We start from the raw sequence: 7,442 nt of genomic DNA on the forward strand, positions 1-7,442 counted from the left end.
GTGTGTGTGTTTTCCTTGCAGAAACCTAAGCACTGGCTTCAGAGTTTGAGAGATTTGGAGAAAAATAACCCATTCAAAACTATTCTAGAAAATGTTAGCAGATATTCAAGTTAACAATAGGAGGGTCACTTTGTTGACTTGTGGTCTTTGAAAAAGGTAAATCGATTTTGTTCCCTTCTACAGGAACCTCAACTACCTCCCCTGGGTGGGGGTTGGCAGAGGTAGTGCTCTTGCTCCTCCAGTTTTGTAGAGACGTGTGTGCATGAGGCCCTTCCAAAATGGCCCCTACACGTGGTACCACAACATATTTCCCATCTTTTCTAGTATTTAAGGTCTAAACAGGAAAGCAACAACAAATACTGGTCTTGTAGTCAAGCTAGAAGCTCGTTATCAGGATCATTATGGCCATTTATTGTAGCAGAGACTGTTCTGGAGGCAATAGAGGTGGTGCTGTGACTATCAGATTTGTGATGTTTAAATTATTTACTGATCAGGTTGTTCATTACCCTGTTATCAGAATTTTCATTTTCTTTGGTTTCAGTGTTTTCTTTAGATTGGCCCTACCCTTGCACGTACAACATTATTCCAGTTTAGTTTAGTTTAGTTTAGTTTAGTTTAGTTTAGTTTAGTTTCGTTTCGTTTCGTTTCGTTGTTAGTTTAGTTTAGTTTTCTTTTGTTTTTTTAAACTGCTGGCAACTTCTCTCATCCTCTCTCAAACAACAAGCATTACATATCTCCTGAGTGGCTCTTCTGCAACTCAAAACACCCTGGAAGTCCGTTCTCAAAGCTTGCTGTCTGTGAATCAATAAATGGAGGGCTTGGCTCTGTAGAGGAAGGAGCCCTTTGCCCTTTCATAGATCTTTGTCTTGTGAAAGCCAAACATCTTTTCTTTTGTGCAATAGCTTCCTAAAGTACTGTCCATGACCAGTACCATCCTCACCGACTAACTGTACCAGCAAAGTCCTCTAAGTGCTGCTCATTGCACCAGGCCAAGCCTCCAAATGCCCTCTCCACCTTGGCCTTGTCTACAAAGATTATCCCCTGCTGTTCTCAGATTTTTTATTTATTTAGTTAGTTATTTCCATATTATTTATTTATTTATTTATTATTCATTTATTTTTACTGAATCCTATCTTGTTTTCTCCCGAGTGTGAAAGCAGTTTCATTTTTTCTCTTTGTAATATTTGGAATATTGACTGAGCAGTCAGAGAACATAGTCATTTGGTAATACTGTCTTCATTCTTACTTTTGTCTAAGAAATAGAAGGAAAACACTTTTGAACTCAGGCATTATGCCACAGGAATAAATTGTCAAAATTTTCAATCCATTAATTTTAATTAATTTATTTACCCTATAATGTTTTATTTCTAAGAGAAACTTTGAATGGTACTGGTCTTAAGTCATAGATCAATATCTTAACAATAAGTACTTTTATTCAATTATATTTCTTTCAGTTACATTGTAAACTCATTGTTTGATTGGAATTTACAACATCTCTTTATATTTACCTTAATATCCTGTAGCTAGCTTATAAAAACCTTCTGACAGGAGCTATTTTGGCCAGAGAGTTACTCTATCTATGTACAGTCACTTGTTTATAAATGGCACCATTTTATAATGATAGTAGTGCTGAATCACTGGAAACTTATTTAAGCAGAAGATAAAAATAATTTTTGCATGAATTCTTTTTGTTTCTTAATTCTTTGATTTATTTTTATTTTATGTGTATAAGTATTTTGACTGCATCTATGCAATTGCACTCATGTGTACAATGCCCCCTGGAGGCCAGAAGAGGGTGCTGGATCCCCTGAAAGTGGAGTTAAAGATGGTCGTTAGCCACTGTGTGGAGGATAGAAACTGAACCCAGGTCTTTTGCAAGAGCAGTGCTTTTAACCACTGAGCCATCTCTCCCACCCCAGCTTTTGCATTACTTTTTTGTTTGTTTGTTTTTGTTTTGTTTTGTTTTTCTTTTTGTTTTTTGGTGGTTTTTTGTTTTGTTTTGTTTTGTTTTTGTTTTTGTTTTTTTTGAGACAGGGTCTCCCTGTAGTCACAGCTGGCCTAGAACTCACTATGTAGACTAGGTTGGCCTCCATCTCACAGAGATAACCCTGCCTCTGCTTTCTAAGTGCTGGGATTAAAGGCCTGGGCCTAGCTAATTCTTAATAACTACAAGAATGATCAAAAGATCTATACCGATACTCTTTTGATCTGCTATAAATTATATTTGGAGAACATATTAAATCCATATTACTTCTAAATTAAATTAGATTTAAAACAAAAAGCATCTGACAGCTTATATACTTAAATGTATTCAAGGAGGTGTGCTTCATGTAAATTTCCCAATCCTTATGCCATTCTCATATTGAGAATTGCTGCTTGAACTCTAGCCCATGTCTAAAACCACCTACATTCAAGAAAGCCACTGTTTATTCTCAGCAACAATGATTTCATGTGATAATCACAAACATATTTATGCATGTTTATTTGGTATTTACTATTAATCCATAGATTATTTATTTGATATTTAATATGTACATTTTATATTTAACTCAAAATAAACTTTAAAATTTGTTAAGTTGTTATTAGATATCTAAATAGACATAATGCATCTCAACCTAGGGTTATTGAGTATGTAGAACACAGTTATTGAAATGTGAACTGTTTAGCTAACAGGCCAATGTATGTATAATTGTTCTAAATTTATCCTCACTCTGAGTTAGAGACAAAAAAAACTGAAAAATGCATCCTAACCTTCAGGGCATTTATAGACTTGTTAGAGTGGGAGTTTAATCATTCTGGAAGCATGCCTCTGGGGCCTAGGTCCCGCCTTCTGGAAAAGTGACTCTTTTAAGCTTTAGCAATTAAAATGCAGGTTAAGCTCCTTTTAGATGACATGAATTAATACTGGTATGCCTGGTTCTTCCAGAACTAGTTAGAACATGTCTTTCTGGTTCTTGGAAGTAGAAGGAACTGCAGACCTGCTAGATCATGTCAGAGAATAGTGAGTCGCCCATGAGGAATTTATGGGATGTCCAGGCTTCTGAAAACTCTCAGACAATAGCTTGGAAGAAGAGATTGAAAATGTGTGAGTAAAAGACAGAGGAAATGCATAAGGCCTTCATGGAGGTGGCTGAGAAGTTTCTCTCAGGAGGAAGATCGTTCCTATACCCCCTCTAATTGGAATCAATGGGATGTTCATTGAAACAAAATATTTAGCTTCCTGGCATGGTACATCATCATCTTCAGATTCTTAAGCACACGCGCGCACACGCACGCGCGCGCGCACACACACACACACATACACACAACCTTTCGTTTTAAAGAAACTGGAATGTAAGAGACCAGCTCACTCAGTCTCCACCAAAATTCTATAATCCTTTAGGAGACTTTACTTTTAAGGATTTTAGGCTTTCCAAAAAGGGTTATAGTTTTATTTTATAGTCATTTCTAAGCCTCACTTAGGGATAATGAGGACCTGAGAATTCTTTAAGAGCTATTAGAAATAATTCCAACCCTAATCATCCTTTCTTGTTATTAAGAGTAAGAAATTGTGAATATTCATCTCAAAGTACAGTCCCATCTAAAGTAATGGTACCAAGATTAGATTCTATTTAAAATAATACTATAAAACCAAATTGAAAGGAAATATGCCAAAATACGAAATGTTCTGAAGATTAAAAGGGCAGAAGTAAGTTATTGTTGTGTTATTTTTCCTGCAAAGAAATGAAAAAAACATAGATTCACTCTAGATAGGGCAATGATCAATCAAAGAATTAATTCTACCTAATCCAGCTTGGTACACAATAAGCTTATTTGATTTACAGGAACATATGTGAAGGATGACTTAAAGGAGCATGGATAACCCACAATATTTATAACTTTAGACCAATTAATACACTGCCATATGTAACTTTAGGAAATATAGATCCTAGATCATCCTATGTAAATATCATATAACTAAATGAATATATCCGTATGTGTGTATACTCAGTTCTGGAAACTTTGTGGGCAGATAATAATAATAGCTATTTAGTAGAGTATGAAAAGGACATAATGGAGATTATGTGGGTTTCCAAGATGTGACTAATCACTGGAAAAGCTAAAAGCAACCACAAATAGTCCAGCTTTGAAGGCAAGGCTCTCAGTTCCTTGTTTGTTCTTCAAAATTCAGAGTAGAAATTAATCCTCCTTTATAGGCCTATTCCCTTAGACCATGCTTCCTTCTTTCTCTCCATCCAAACAAAACTCAAATCCATAGCTATCAAATAAAGTAATGTATCTATTTATTATGCTTCTTGCTAGCATGTTGGTTACTTTCTGAAATATTCTTTGTGTGCAATTACCTGAGAGTGTTTTGAAGAGGATTGGAATGATCCTTCCTGCACACTAACTTTAAAGGAATAGCAAAATCAATACTCAAGGACTTGTGATTATTGAATCACAAACATCATATAGAAAATACATACGCTTGGGTCCAAACTAGACCTACTGAATGAGAAATGCTGGGGTGGAGTCCAGGTGTAAGCATGCAACAGAAACTCATGGGGATGCCAATAATTGAATGCTGGGAATGCCATTACATCTTACAATGTTTCTTTAATTAAAAACACTTATGAAAATATCTGCTTTGCTTTCAAAGAGTTTTTTTTAATAAGGCCAGAAGAAGTTGGGTTAATTCTAATGTGTTTATATGTCAAAGCAAAAAAAAAATATTCCAAAGAAATCATGAAGATTGAAAGAACCAAAAATTATCTGTTTTGAAGACTGTTAAGAAAGCACCCGATATCGAGCTTCAAAACTATTCCTTTTGGGGGGCTGGAGAGATGGCTCAGCAGGTAAGAGTACTGGATCCTCTTCCAGAGGTTGCAGGTTTGGTTTCCAGACCCACAAGACAGTTCACAACCATCCTTTTCTCCACTACCAGAGGATCTTGTGCTCTCTTGTGGCTTTTGTGGGCAGGCATTGTACAGCATGGGTGCACTTACATGCATACAGGCAAAATACTCATACACATACAAATAAATAATTTTTAATGTATTCCTTTTTCATAGGATGTGCAAAAATTATCAAATAGGCTGACTCTACTATTTAAAAAAATATTTTATTTATTCTCAATTCGTTTTTAGATCTATACACTGTACTTTGGGCTTATCCACTCCTAGCACCCCTTCCTACTCCTAGAGGTCTTTGACACATCTCCCTCCCACCTTCATGTTTTCTCCTTTTATGTTTTGTAAACCACTAAGTCCAATTAGAGCTTCCTGATGGAATATTGCTTGGTCATACTAACTTGATATTGTACAGGATTTATGCCTGTAGCCATAGCAACAGGGAGCTTCTGAGCACAAAAGCCATGCCAAGCCAGAAAGACAGCATTTCACAGCACCCTCCCCCATCCTCTAGCTCTTACATTCTTCCTCTCCCCTCCTCCATGATGTTCCCTGAGCCTTGGTTTATAGATGCACCGCTTAGGGTTGAACATTCAACAGTCAGTTATTCTAAATACTTTGACTGGTTTTGAGTTTCTGCATTAACTGATACTCGGTGAAGAATGAAGCTTCTCTGGTAAAGGTTGATAGTAATATAAACATAAATACTTAGAAGGCAGTTTGACAAAATGTCCACTTACCTATTTGGTAGCACTTGGTTTATAGATGCACCGCTTAGGGTTGAACATTCAACAGTCAGTTATTCCAAATACTTTGACTGGTTTTGAGTTTCTGCATTAACTGATACTTGGTGAAGAATGAAGCTTCTCTGGGAAACGCTGATAGTAATATAAACATAAATACTTAGAAGGCAGTTTGACAAAATGTCCACTTACCTATTTGGTAGCAGCTCCCCTTCAGGGTCTATGATTTCAACCAAGTTTACAGTACCAGGCATAAGTTCCCTCCCATGGAGCAAGCCTCAAATCCAGTCAGAAATCAATGGGTAGTCCTCCTGATATCATGCCACTATTGTACCAGTGGGCATCTTACCCGGCAGATGTGTATTACAAAATTCAGGGTTCACTCCTGGATAATACCATTGTGACTGCCCCAGTGGCCTTCATAACACTTTCTGGCACTGTGAAAGTTACGCAAAAGGAACAAAGTTTTCAGGTCAACTCCAGATCGATTTCTCTATGTTCTGCAATCAAAGTCTTCCGTGTCTTCTGGATAAGGTCTTCATCTAGTTATGGTTAGCAACCAAGAGAAATGGAAATAACCTGTATTACTTCAGAGGCCTCTCGAGCCTCTCTGATAAACATCTCCTAGGGAGGTTTCCCTGGTTTTGCACTACAATTTTTATATAAACGCCTATGGGAAACATTTTCCATTCATGTAGGGTATTTTTTCACATTTTCTTTATCAGTGTAACCAAAATTCCTTCTGACTTTCAAATGGCTGGTGTGCATAAAATACTGTACAGGAGTACAATATGGCACACTATGAATTATCTACATACTGGTTCATTATTTAGAATTATTCTTGATTGAAATAGGAAAAAGCACTAATGGGCATTGTTCCCCGAGACTACAGACTGCAGTTATAGAATATACTGTGGTGAACAGCCAAGAATTCTCTCCCAACACTTACCACAACTTCTTTATTAGAAATTTTGTAGGGCTGGAGAGATGGCTCAGCAGTTAAGAACACTGACTGTTCTTGCAGAAGACCCAAGTTCAAATCCCAGCACCCACACGGCAGCTAACAACTGTCCATGACTCCAGTTCCAGGGGATCTGACAGCCCCTTCTGACCTCTGTGGGCACAGGTGCACTTACCTATATGCAGGCATAACACTCATACACGTAAAATGAAAATAATAAAAAATATTTTTAAAAAGATATTTTGTAAATTTTGGGTCTGGAGAGATGGCACAGCTGTTCCAGTACCGACATGGAAGCTAAGAACTGTCTGTAACTCCAGTTCCAGAGGGTTCAACACCATATTCTACCCTCTGCGGGCATTGCACAACATAGATGCCCTCACATACATGCAGGCAAAACACTCATACACATTAATAATAAATAATAATAACAATAATAAAATATTTTAATTTTTGTATGTTATTATATATATGCATTATCTGTATTTGTGGCGGTCAGAGGCTATCTCTGTGGTGTTATCTCTCTCCTATCTTTCATGGGCTCAGGCAAACAAATTCAGGTCTCCAGGTTGTGTTGCAAGAACTTTTATCCCTGGGCCATCTTGCCAGCATACTTACCTGAACTTCTGAGAGTATATCAACAATTCAGTCAGTATTTCAAAATTTGCATTTTGATTATAGTCAGTGTTTTAAAAATATATTTAAAAAAGTTTTTGTATATGAGTGTATTGCCTACATGTATGTAAGTGCACCCATTTCATGTGATGCCCACAGAGGTCAGAAGAAAGTGTTGGATCCCCTGGAACTGGAGTTACAAATGGTCGTTAGCTGCCATGTAGGGGCTGGGAT

At 37.0% G+C, this 7,442-nt stretch overlaps 1 long non-coding RNA gene across 1 annotated transcript in view; it reads right to left on the reverse strand.

Annotated features, from left to right (window-relative positions):
* Nucleotides 1–5,984, reverse strand: part of LOC115072334 — a 13,766-nt gene extending 7,782 nt beyond the window's left edge. The window contains exon 1 of the long non-coding RNA XR_003851385.1: nt 5,825–5,984. This is a non-coding gene — a long non-coding RNA (uncharacterized LOC115072334). The remainder of the gene's footprint in view (nt 1–5,824) is intronic.
* Between the last annotated feature and the right edge of the window lie 1,458 nt (nt 5,985–7,442).

Source organism: Nannospalax galili, unplaced genomic scaffold (assembly GCF_000622305.1).
Source record: "Nannospalax galili isolate Female #2095 unplaced genomic scaffold, S.galili_v1.0 scaffold351, whole genome shotgun sequence".
Classification (NCBI taxonomy): Eukaryota; Metazoa; Chordata; class Mammalia; order Rodentia; family Spalacidae; genus Nannospalax; species Nannospalax galili.